The 13,323-nt window shown below is 41.2% G+C and overlaps 1 pseudogene; it reads left to right on the forward strand.

Annotated features, from left to right (window-relative positions):
* Positions 1-10,882: 10,882 nt before the first annotated feature.
* LOC113616709 (elongation factor 1-alpha 1 pseudogene) lies at positions 10,883-13,047 on the forward strand (annotated as a pseudogene).
* Positions 13,048-13,323: the final 276 nt, after the last annotated feature.

Consider the following 13,323-nt stretch of genomic DNA (forward strand, 5'->3'; position numbering starts at 1 on the left):
GTTTTGGGGTGTCTGTGGACTTATTATGATTTTAGGCAGCCTCTCTGCTAATGGGTGGGGCTGTGTTCCTGTCTTGCTTGTTTGGCATAGGGTGTCCAGCACTGTAGCTTGCTGGTCGTTGAGTGAAGCTGGGTGCTGGTGTTGAGATGGAGACCTCTGGGAGATTTTCACCATTTGATATTACGTGGAGCTGGGAGGTCTCTTGTGGTCCAGTGTCCTGAAGTTGGCTCTTCCACCTCAGAGGCACAGCACTGACTCTTGGCTGGAGCACCAAAAGCCTTTCAACCACACACTCAGAATAAAAGGGAGAAAAAATAGAAAGAAAGAAAGAGGATAAAATAAAGTAGGGTAAAATAAAATAGAGTTATTAAAATAATTATTAAGAAAAAAACATTTTTTAAGAAAAAAAACCGGACGGTCAGAACCTTAGGACAATTGGTGAAAACGAAGCTATACAGACAAAATCTCACACAGAAGCATGCACATACACACTCACAAAAAGATGAAAAGGGGAAAAAATAATAAATCTTGCTCTCAAAGTCCACCTCCTCAATTTCGGATGATTCATTGTCTATTCAGGTATTCCACAGATGGAGGGTACATCAAGTTGATTGTGGAGCTTTAATCCGCTGCTCCTGAGGCTGCTGGGAGAAATTTCCCTTTTCTCTTCTTTGTTCGCACAGCTCCCGGGGTTCAGCTTTGGATTTCCCCCTGCCTCTGCGTGTAGGTCACCTGAGGACGTCTGTTCTTCACTCAGACAGGATGGGGTTAAAGGATCAGTTGCGCCGGGGTCTCTGGCTCACTCAGGCCAGGGGGAGGGAGAGGTACAGTTATGGGGCGAGCCTGCGACAGTAGAGGCCAGCGTGACATTGCACCAGCCTGAGGCGCACCGTGCATTCTCCCGGGGAAGTTGACCCTGGATCACGGAACCGTGGCAGTGGCGGGCTGCACAGGCTCCCAGGAGGGGAGGTGGGGATAGTGACCTGTGCTTGCACACAGACTTCTTGTTGGCTGCAGCAGCAGCCTTAGCATCTCATACCCGTCTCTGGGGTCCATGCTGTTAGCCGCGGCTCGCGCCCGTCTCTGGAGCTCCTTTAAGTGGCACTCTTAATCCCCTCTCCTCGCGCACCAGGAAACAAAGAGGAAAGAAAGGGGTTCCCTGGTGGTGTAGTGGTTGAGAGTCTGCCTGCCGATGCAGGGGACACGGGTTCGTGCCCCGGTCCGGGAAGATCCCACGTGCTGCGGAGCGGCTGGGCCCGTGAGCCATGACCGCTGAACCTGCGAGTCCGGAGCCTGCGAGTCCGGGAGAGGCCACAACAGTGAGAGGCCCACGTACTGCAAAAAAAAAAAAAAAAAAGTAGGGAAGAAAAAGTCTCTTGCCTCTTTGGCAGCTCCAGACTTTTTCCCGGACTCCCTTCTGGCTATCCGTGGTGCACTAGCCCCTTCAGTCTGTGTTCATGCCGCCAACCCCAGTCTTCTCCCTGCGATCCGACCTCCAAATCCCGAGCCTCAGCTCCCAGCCCCCGCCTGCCCCAGTGGGTGAGCGGACAAGCCTCTCGGGCTGGTGAGTGCTGGTCGGCACCGATCCTCTGTGCGGGAATCTCTCCGCTTTGCCCTCCTCACCCCTGTTGTTGTGCTCTCCTCCATGGCTCCGAAGCTCCCCCTTCCACCGCCCCGCAGTCTCTGCCCGTGAAGGGGCTTCCTCGTGTGTGGAAACGTTTCCTCCTTCACAGCTCCCTCCCACTGGTGCAGGTCCTGTCCCTATTCTTTTATCTGTGTTTTTTCATTTTTCTTTTGCCCTACCCAGGTACGTGGGGAGTTTCTTGCCTTTTGGGAGGTCTGAGGTCTTCTGCCAGCATTCAGTGGGTGTTCTATAGGAGCAGTTCCACGTGTAGATGTATTTCTGGTGTATCTGTGGGGAGGAAGGTGATCTCCGTGTCTTACTCTTCAGCCATCTTCTTCAGAATCCGATATTTGTTTTTCTCTTTCTGACTTACTTCACTCTGTATGACAGTCTCTAGATCCATCCATGGTTCTACAAGTGACTCAATTTCATTCCTTTTTATGGCTGAGTAATATTCCATTGTATATATGTACCAGATCTTCTTTACCCATTCATCTGTTGATGGGCACTTAGGTTGCTTCCATGACCTGGCTATTGTAAATAGTACTGCAATGAACATTGGGATGCATGTGTCTTTTTGAATTATGGTTTTCTCTGGGTATATACTCAGTAGTGGGATTGCTGGATCATATGGTAATTTTATTTTTAGTTTTTTAAGGAACCTCCATACTGTTCTCCATAGTGGCTGTATCAATTTACATTCCCACCAACAGTGCAAGAGGGTTCCCTTTTCTCCACACCCTCTCCGGCATTTGTTGTTTGTAGATTATCTGATGATGCCCATTCTAACTGGTGTGAGGTGATACCTCATTGTAGTTTTGATTTGCATTTCTCTAATAATTAGTGATGTTGAGCAGCTTTTCATGTGCTTCTTGGCCATCTGTATGTCTTCCTTGGAGAACTGTCTATTTAGGTCTTCTGCCCATTTTTGGATTGGAATTTTTGTTTCTTTAATATTGAGATGCATGAGTTGTTTATATATTTTGGAGATTAATCCTTTGTCTGTTGATTCGTTTGCAAATATTTTCTCCCATTCTGAATGTTGTCTTTCATCTTGTTTATGGTTTCCTTTTCTATGCAAAAGCTTTAAAGGTTTGAAGTTTCATTAGGTCCCATTTGTTTATTTTTGTTTTTATTTCCATTACTCTAGGAAGTGGATCAAAAAAGATCTTGCTGTGATTTATGTCAAAGAGTGTTCTTCCTATGTTTTCCTCTAAGAGGTTTATGCTGTCCGGTCTTACATTTAGGTCTCGAATCCATTTTGAGTTTATTTTTGTGTATGGTGCTGGGAATGTTCTAATTTCATTCTTCTACATGTAGCTGTCCAGTTTTCCCAGCACCACTTCTTGAAGGGACTGTCTTTTCTCCATTATATATCTTTGCCTCCTTTGTCATAGATTAGTTGACCATAGGTGCATGGATTTATATCTGGGCTTTCTATCTTGTTCCATTTATATATGTTTCTGTTTCTGTGCCAGTACCATATTGTCTTGATTACTGTAGCTTTGTAGTATTGTCTGAAGTCGGGGAGTCTGATTCCTCCAGCTCCATTTTTTTCCCTCAAGACTGCTTTGGCTATTCAGGGTCTTTTGTGTCTCCATACAAATTTTTAGATATTTTGTTCTACTTCCGTAAAAAATGCCATTGGTAATTAGATAGGGATTGCATTGAATCTGTAGATTGCTTTGGGTTGTATACTCTTTTTTTACAGTATTGATTCTTCCAATCCAAGAACATGGTATATCTCTCCATCTGTTGTTATCATCTCTAATTTCTTTCATCAGTGTCTTATAGTTTTCTGCATACAGGTCTTTTGTCTCCCTAGGTAGGTTTATTTCTAGGTATTTTATTCTTTTTGTTGCAATGGTAAATGGGAGTGTTTCCATGATTTCTCTTTCAGATTTTTCATCATTAGTGTATAGGAATGCAAGAGATTTCTGTGGATTAATTTTGTATCCTGCAACTTTACCAAATTCATTGATTAGCTCTAGTAGTTTTCTGGTGGCATTTTTAGGATTCTCTATGTATAGTATCATGTCATCTGCAAACAGTGACAGTTTTACTTCTTCTTTTCCGATTTGTATTCCTTTTATTTTTTTCTTGCCTGATTGCTGTGGCTAGGACTTCCAAAACTATGTTGAATAACAGTGGTGAGAGTGGACATCCTTGTCTCATTCCTGATCTTAGATGAAATACTTTCCATTTTTCACCATTGATAAAGATGTTTGCTGTGGGTTTGTCATATATGGCCTTTATTATGTTGAAGTAGGTTCCCTTTATGCCCACCTTCTGGAGAGTTTTTATCATAAATGGGTGTTGAATTTTGTCAAAAGCTTTTTCTGCATCTATTGAGGTGATCATCTGGTTTTTATTCTTCAATTTTTTAATATGGTGTATCACATTGATTTTGCATATATTGAAGAATCCTTGCATCCCTGGGATAAATCCCACTTGATCATGGTGTATGATCCTTTTAATTTGTTCTTGCATTCTGTTTGCTAGTATTTTGTTGAGGATTTCTGCATCTATATTCACCAATGATATTGGTCTGTAATTTTCTTTTTTGTAGTATCTTTGTCTGGTTTTGGTATCAGGGTGATGGTGGCCTCATAGAATGAGTTTGGGAGTGTTGCTTCCTCTGAAATTTTTTGGAAGAGGTTGAGAAGGATGGGTGTTAGCTCTTCTCTAAATGTTTGATAGAATTCACCTGTGAAGCCATCTGGTCCTGGACTTTTGTTTGTTGGAAGATTTTTAATCACAGTTTCAATTTCATTACTTGTGATTGGTTTGTTCATAATTTCTGTTTCTTCCTGGTTCAGTCTTGGAAGGTTATACCTTCCTAAGAATTTGTCCATTTCTTCCAGGTTGTCCATTTATTGGCATACAGTTGCTTGTAGTAGTCTCTTAGGATGCTTTGTAGTTCTGCAGTGTCTGTTGTAACTTCTCCTTTTTCATTTCTAATTTTATTGATTTGAGTCCTCTCCCTCTTTTTCTTGATGAGTCTGGCTAATGGTTTATCAATTTTGTTTATCTTCTCAAAGAACCAGCTTTTAGTTTTATTGATCTTTGCTATTGTTTTCTTTGTTTCTATTTCATTTATTTGCTCTGATCTTTATGATTTCTTTCCTTATGCTAACTTTGGGTTTTGTTTGTTCTTTTTCTAGTTCTTTTAGGTGTAAGGTTAGAATGTTTTTGAGATTTTTCTTGTTTCTTGAGGTAGGCCTGTATAACTATAATCTTCTCTCTTAGAACTGCTTCTGCTGCATCCCATAGGTTTTGTATCATCATGTTTTCATTGTCATTTGTCTCTAGGTATTTTTTGATTTCCTCTTTGATTTCTTCAGTGATGTCTTGGTTATTTAGTAACGTATTGTTTAGCCTCCATGTGTTTGTGTTTTGTACGTTTTTTTCCCTGTAATTCATTTCTAACCTCATAGTGTTGTGGTCAGAAAAGATGCTTGATATGATGTCAGTTTTCTTAAATTTACCGAGGCTTGATTTGTGACCCAAGGTGTGATCTATCCTGGAGAATGTTGCATGCGCACTTGAGAGGAACATGTAATCTGCTGTTTTTAGATGGAATGTCCTATAAATATCAATTAAATCTATCTGGCCTATCATGTCATTTAAAGCTTCTGTTTCCTTATTTATTTTCATTTTGGATGATCTGCCCATTGGTATAAGTGAGGTGTTAAAATCCCCCACTATTATTGTGTTACTGTCGATTTGCTATTTTATAGCCGTTAGCAGTTACCTTATGTATTGAGGTGCTCCTATGTTGGGTGCATAAATATTTATAATTGTTACATCTTCTTCTTGGGTTGATCCCTTGATCATTATGTAGTGTCCTTCTTTGTCTCTTGTAACAGTCTTTATTTTAAAGTCTCTTTTATCTGATATGAGTATAGCTACTCCAGGTTTCTTTTGATTTCCATTTGCATGGAATATCTTTTTCCATCCCCTCACTTTCAGTCTGTATGTGTCCCTAGGTCTGAAGTGAGTCTCTTGTAGAGACTTGTCTTGTTTTGGGGTCTTGTTTTTGTATCCATTCAGCAAGCCTATTTTTTTTGGTTGGAGCATTTAATCCATTCACGTTTATGGTAATTATCGATATGTATGTTCCAATGACCATTTTCTTAATTGTTTTGGGTTTGTTTTTGTAGGTCCTTTTCTTCTCTTGTGTTTCCCACTTAGAGAAGTTCCTTTAGCATTTGTTGTAGAGCTGGTTTGGTGGTGCTGAATTCTCTTAGCTTTTGCTTGTCTGTAAAGCTTTTGATTTCTCCATCGAATCTGAATGAGATCCTTGCCGGGTAGAGTAATCTTGGTTGTAGGTTCTCCCTTTTCATACCTTTAAATATATCATGCCACTCCCTTCTGACTTGTGAAGTTTCTGCTGAGAAATCAGCTGTTAACCTTATGGGCATTCCCTTGTATGTTATTTGTCATTTTTCCCTTGCTGCTTTCAATAATTTTTCTTTGTCTTTAATTTTTGCCAGTTTGATTACTATGTGTCTTGGCGTGTTTCTCCTTGAGTTTATCCTATATGGGACTTGCTGTGCTTCTGGACTTGGGTGGCTATTTCCTTTCCCATGTTAGGGAAGTTTTCAACTATAATCTCTTCAAATATTTTCTCTCATCCTTTCTCTCTCTCTTTTCCTTCTGGGACCCCTATAATGCGAATGTTGTGTCATTTAATGTTGTCCCAGAGGTCTCTTAGGCTGTCTTCATTTCTTTTCATTCTTTTTTCGTTAGTCTGTTCAGCAGCAGTGAATTCCACCATTCTGTCTTCCAGATCACTTATCCATTCTTCTGCCTCAGTTATTCTGCTATTGATTCCTTCTAGTGTAGTCTTCATTTCAGTTATTGTATTGTTCATCTGTTTGTTCTTTAGTTCTTCTAGGTTTTGTTAAACATATCTTGCATCTTCTCGATCTTTGCCTCTATTCTTTTTCCAAGGTCCTGGATCATCTTCACTATCATTATTCTGAATTCTTTTTCTTGAAGTTTGCCTATCTCCACTTCATTTAGTTGTTTTTCTGGGGTTTTATCTTGTTCCTTCATCTGAGACATAGCTCTGTGCCTTTTCATCGTGTCTATTTTTCTGTGAATGTGGTTTTTGTTCCACAGGCTGCAGGATTGTAGTTCTTCTTGCTTCTGCTGTCTACCCTCTGGTGGATGAGGCTATCTAAGAGGCTTGATGGGAGGGACTGGTGGTGGGTAGAGCTGACTGTTGCTCTTGTGGGAAGAGCTCAGTAAAACTTTAATCCACTTGACTGTTGATGGAGGGGGCTGGGTTCCCTCCCTGTTGGTTGTTTGGTGTGAGGCAACCCAACACTGCAGCATACCTGGTGTCTTTGGTGGGGCTAATGACAAACTCTGGGAGGGCTCACGCCAAGCAGTACTTCCCAGAACTTCTGCTGCCAGTGTCCTTGTCCCCACGGTGAAACAGAGCCACCCCCCGCCTCTGCAGGAGACCCTCCAACACTAGCAGGTAGGTCTGGTTCAGTCTCCGCCGGGGTTACTGCTCCTTCCCCTGGGTCCCTATGCGCACATTACTTTGTGTGTGCCCTCCAAGAGTGGAGTCTCTGTTTCCCCCAGTCTTGTCAAAGTCCTGCAGTCAATTCCCACTAGGCTTCAAAGTTTGATTCTCTAGGAATTCCTCTTCCTGTTGCCAGACCCCCAGGTTGGGATGCCTGACATGGGGCTCAGAACCTTCACTCCAGTGGGTGGACTTCTGTGGTATAAATGATCACCAGTCTGTGAGTCACCCACCCACCAGTTACGGGATTTTATCTTACTGTGATTGCGCCCCTCCTACCATCTCATCGTGGCTTCTCCTTTGCCTTTGGATGTGGGGTATCTTTTTTGGTGAGTTCCAGTGTCTTCCTGTCGATGATTGTCCAGCAGCCAGTTGTGATTCTGGTGTTTTCGCAAGAGGAAATGAGAGCACATCCTTCTACTCCGCCATCATGGTTCCTCTCTATGTAATCTTTTTTGCTTAGTTTTGTGAAATCAGTTTCCCTTAGACTCTTTAAAATTTCTTACCCATTTTAGCTGTATGCTTTAAAGTTTTCAGTTACCTGTACTTGTCAAAGTCATTTTCCATGAATCTTCCTGAAGATGAAGAAGCTGATGCTTTGCAAAACATAACTGTCTATGAATGGCAACCGGCTTAAAAACGCAAGGTTAGAGATATAATTACAATGTTTTTTACAAAGGAGCTTAACCAAGATGTTGTGACATGCAACATTTTAAGATAACACCTAGAATTATGACAACATATCAGGGCACAGCAGATTTTAGGAATTTCATATAAATTTTGGAATATCTATATTAATGACATTTACTTATATAACCTAAAATTCATCTCCAATCAGTTGAGAATGTTTCTCAAGTAATTTTAACATACCAAATAAGCCTAATTAGTTTTACATTCCTCTCTGATATGTCTCAGGGTTCCTTTGAAGCAAGCACATCTCAGAGTTAGCTGGAGGTTAAAAGAAGTTTAGTTAGAATTTGATATTTGGGAAGTTTGTTAAATATATCAGAAAGGTTTTAAAACACATGAGGTCACTCTGAAATATTACTTATTCACTTAACTAAAGGCTTTAAGAAAGTTTTCAAAAAAATTACTTAAAGGCACAGAAACTCACACAATCTGTTATCAAGAGCAACACTCCAAGAAAACCTTCTTCCCTTAACAGAGAGAAAATTAAACTCCAGTCTTGTACCAGCTTACTTTTTTTTTTTTTTTGCGGTATGCGGGCCCCTCTCACTGTTGTGGCCTCTCCCGTTGTGGAGCACATGCTCCGTTCGCACAGGCTCAGCGGCCATGGCTCACAGGCCCAGCCGCTCCGCGGCATGTGGGATCCTCCCAGACCAGGGCACGAACCCGTGTCCCCTGCATTAGCAGGTGGACTCTCAACCACTGCGCCACCAGGGAAGCCCCCAGCTTACTTTTAACAACAAAATCTGCTTACTAAATTGAATTAAATCTAAATTTGGTCAATTCTATCCATGCACAAACCGTTTTTCTTAGGATTCCTTTTCCACAAAACTTCCATCACTTTCTGTATCCAAATAGTTTGTCCCTTATTTTTCCCATCTAGAGACAACCAGCTCTAAGACAAAATTACTTTTCCCTTAATGAAATGTAATTCCATCCTTTATACCTCCTTTTTTAAAACACACATCTTACTTTCCTACTGTATACTGAAATGTATTTCTTTATTATTTCCAGTAGCCTTAGCTACATGATTAAGATAGAATCCTCAACTCTTAAAATCTTAGTTTCCAGTGAAAACTAAGAAATAAGCAATTATGAACTGTGTTCTACATTAGCATTCAATAGATTGGCAAACATAAATACCAATAATAATTTCTAAATATAGGTGCTTTCTTATAGAGAATATCTAAGGGTGGGACCAAACATATTCATCGATAGTTCTGAACACTTTTAGTTTTTCCAAAAAGGGAAGCCAATGTCAGGTAATATTTCAATATTTCTTTTTTGGGAGGGAATGACCTAGTTATTAAACTTCCATCATTTAACTCAATTTGGCATAACTCTAAGATTTCAGTTTACCAAATATCTGGAGTTATGATGTTTAAGTACACATGTCTAAAACATCATTTCTAAACAATTCACCCAAAAACTCTTGCCTCATTTGCATTCAATTTACTTATAAGAATTTTATCACAATAATTTAATTTTCTTGCTGACAAATTTGCAACAGATATAACAAGGTCTTGTTTGTTATTTCTATTAAATCCAAGTATAATAAAAGTATTATACTTAATGTTCATGACTCTAAAGACATTTCTACATTAGATCAGCAAACTTAAACTAACCTTAATACCAGATATCAACTTAATATTGAATAATTCCCAGTTCACATGAACCTGAAAGCCATTTTGTCTAGCTACTTTTATATTTAATTTGTAAGTGCTTGCTTACTTTTAAGTCAGTTAAGTAGAGCTCTTTATAGATTCAATTTTGATAATATTTTCCAGAGGTAGATATATTTCATATGTATAATGTGTTCAGACATATAAACAGACAACACTAGAGCTCTCATGGTTCACTTGAAAAAACTCAGTTATGGGACTTCCCTTGTGGTGCACTGATTAAGAATCCACCTGCCTATGCAGGGGACATGGGTTCGAGCCCTGGTCCAGGAAGATCCCACATGCTTCAGGGCACCTAAGCCCATGCACCACAACTACTGAGCCTGTGCTCTAGAGCCCACGAGCCACAACTACTGAAGCCCGCACACCTAGAACCCGTGCTCTGCAACAAGAGAAGCCACCACAATGAGATGCCCGCGCACCGCAATGAAGAGTAGTCCCCACTTGTTGCAACTAGAGAAAGCCAGCGTGCAGCAATGAAGACCCAACACAGCCAAAAATAAATACATTTAAAAAATAAAAATTTAAAAATAAATTTAAAAACTCAGTTATGAATCAGGTATTACAATATAAACTTACTAGTTTACAAAGGAATAAACGTTGCTTGCTCAGATGATAAAGGCTTTACTATTTGTTCTTGATAAACCCTTAGAAGGCTTATGAACTAAACTTTGGCTGATGAAGCCTTCAGTCCAAGGATCACACGTTGATTATATAAGCTCCTAAGAGCCCAGGTAGATCATCTACATCTCAAAGGGACAGGAAGGGTAAAAACAACTTCTCCCAGAAAGGCCCTTCTCTAAGGATCAGAATTTAAAGAGATATTTTTCCAAGCTAGATTTTTCTAATTGCATATATAAGGAAAGGAATCTGTTTTGGAGTTTCAAAAGAGTTTCATCTTGGGTTTCCCTTGTGACACAGTGGTTGAGAGTCCGCCTGCTGATGCAGGGGACACGGGTTCGTGCCCTGGTCCGGGAAGATCCCACATGCCACGGAGCGGCTGGGCTCGTGAGCCATGGCTGCTTAGCCTGTGTGTCCGGAGCCTGTGCTCTGCAACGGGAGAGGCCACAGCAGTGAGAGGCCCGCGTACCGCAAAAAAAAAAAAAAAAAAAGAGTTTCATCTTAACCAGTTTTTCTCTAGAGTCTAAAGAGTATTGTGGCCACACAATGTTACAATAAAATACCATCTTTCTCTTAGTCATCGTTTCATAACAAAAATCTTTCGCATTTCAAAAGACAAAAGATAGACACGAAACACAAATTCACAAACCAGACTGGTCACAAACCCAAATCCTCCTCAAGCCCGTGGAGAGACCAATTTGGAATCTCACCTTTTTTGCTCCCTTAAAGAATTGACACTCTATGGCAGGGAAGACTGACACTCATCAAGGTCAAAGGGCAGCGAGCTGCCACAGAACAGGTAAGAGAGATTGGCTGGTGCTAGCTCCAGCAGATTTACCCAGATCTAGAGCCCATCAGCTCTTAAAGTTGCAAGTTTCATTTCTATCAACCTGAAGTAAAAAGGCAGCTGGTGTCAGGCAGGAAAGAGACCAGGAGAGTCTAAAAAATTGGCTTAGTCAGCGGCCGAGACCTCCCCAGAAATTTCCCCACGAAGGCCAGCTAGCCACAAGCAGCTGACTCATCACTACTGTCCTGGTGCATGGCTGTGGCTGGTGGCCTTACTCCAGGAAGCCCAGAGGACCCAAATATCATGAGAGTTCAGCTCCACATTGGGTGCCAAAACATCTGTTACCGAATCAGATCCAGCTGCTCGCCACTCGAAAATCAATACACGAGAGAGAGATGTTGGTAGAAAGGAAAGCCGCTTTTCATCAGAACGCCAGCTATCTGGGTAGATGGTGGACTCAGTGTCCCCCAAAACCCACCTCCAAAGATTCTGCTTGACCATGAAAGTTTTTAAAGGGTAAAAGGGTGTAATCTCAGTTAATCACTGAGATAGGGGATCAGAATGGTCACCATCCCCCACTGTACGCGGGCTCGTCTGCAGGCTTATAGACTTCTTGTGGTTTTTCTTTAGATGCTATCTTGTTCACGCAGCTTTTTGACAAGATTACTGAAGGGAAAGCCAGGGAAGAGATTTCATCATCTGTTAACTACTTATTCTTCATTTCTACTTCTTTGATCTATGGAAAGAGCTAACAGATTAGGAAGGTATTATGTGATCCAAAGATTTGAAAGGTGTGCTAGGGCTGGAGATGCGTAGAATATGGAGGTGCTTTGTTTAAGGTTAGGGACAGGACAAGAGGTGTCTCCTGCAGAGAGCTCTTTCCTGCCAAAAGCTGCTTACGGTATGCCTGGGTCTTGGACAGACTGAAAGCTGAACATGAGCATGTTATCACCATTGACATCTCCCTGTGGGAATTCGAGAACAGCAAGTACTATGTGACCATCATTGATGCCCCAGGACACAGAGACTTTGTCAAAAACATGATTACAGGCATATCCCAGGCCGACTGCGCTGTCCTGTTTGTTGCTGCTGGTGTTGTGAATTTGAAGCAGGTATCTCCAAGAATATGCCCTTCTGGCTAACACTCTGGGCGTGAAAGAACTAATTGTCGGAGTTAACAAAATGGATTCCACTGGTCACCTTACAGCCAGAAGAGATACAAGAAAATTATTAAGGAATTTAGCACCTACATTAAGAAAATTGGCTACAACTCTGACACAGTAGAATTTGTGCCAATTTCTGGCTGGAATGGTGGAACCATGCTGGAGTCAAGTGCTAGCATGCCATGGTTCAAGGGCTGGAAAATCATCTGTAAAGTTGCCAATACCAGTGGAACCACACTGCTTGAAGCTCTGGATTGCATCTTGCCACCAACTTGTCCAACTGACAAGTCCTTGCATCTGCCCCTCCAGGATGTCTACAAAATTGGTGTTATTGGTACTGTCCCTTTGGGTCGAGTGGAGACTTGCGTTCTCAAACGTGGCATGGTGGTCACCTTTGCTCCAGTCATTGTTAGAACTGAAGTAAAGTCTGTTGAAATGCACCATTAAGCTTTGAGTAAAGCCCTTCCGGGGGACAATGTGGGCTTCAATGTCAAGAGCATGTCTGTCAACTATGTTTGTCATGGCAATGTGGCTTGTGACAGCAAAAATGACCCACCGGTGGAAACATCTGGCTTCACAGCTCAAGCGATTATCTGGAACCATCCAGGACAAATCAACATTGGATATTCACCTGTGCTGGACTGTCACACAGCTCACATTGCTTACAGGTTTGCTGAGCTGAAAGAGAAGATTGATCATCATTCTGGAAAAACAAGCTGGAAGATGTCCCCAAATTCTTGAAATCTGGTGATGCTGCCATTGTTGATATGCTTGTTGGCAAGCCCATATGTGTTGTGAACCTCTATGACTATCCTTCTTGTTCGTTTTGGTGTTCATGACATGAGATAGACAGTAACTGTGGATGTCATCAAAGCAGCAGACAAGAAGGCAGCTGGAGTTGACAAGGCACCAGGTCTGCCCAGAAAGTTCAGAAATCTAAATGAATATTATCCCCAATACCCTCTTTCTTTTAATTAAAATATAGTTGAACTACAATTTTGCATTAGTTTTAGGTATACAGTCAATTGATTCAGATAAATATATGTGCCATACAGTAGTCCTTGTTGGTTATCTACTTTATATATAGTACTGTGTATATCTTAATCCCCCACTCGTAATTTATACCTGTCCCCCCACATCCCCTTTAGTAACCCTAAGTTTTTCTGTGTCTGTGGGTCTATTTTTGTTTTATATCTTTTTTAAAAGATTTTTAAAATATA

The sequence above is a fragment of the Aethalodelphis obliquidens genome, unplaced genomic scaffold (assembly GCF_003676395.1).
Source record: "Aethalodelphis obliquidens isolate GAN/ISIS:26980383/991018 unplaced genomic scaffold, ASM367639v1 scaffold389, whole genome shotgun sequence".
Lineage (NCBI taxonomy): Eukaryota > Metazoa > Chordata > Mammalia > Artiodactyla > Delphinidae > Aethalodelphis > Aethalodelphis obliquidens.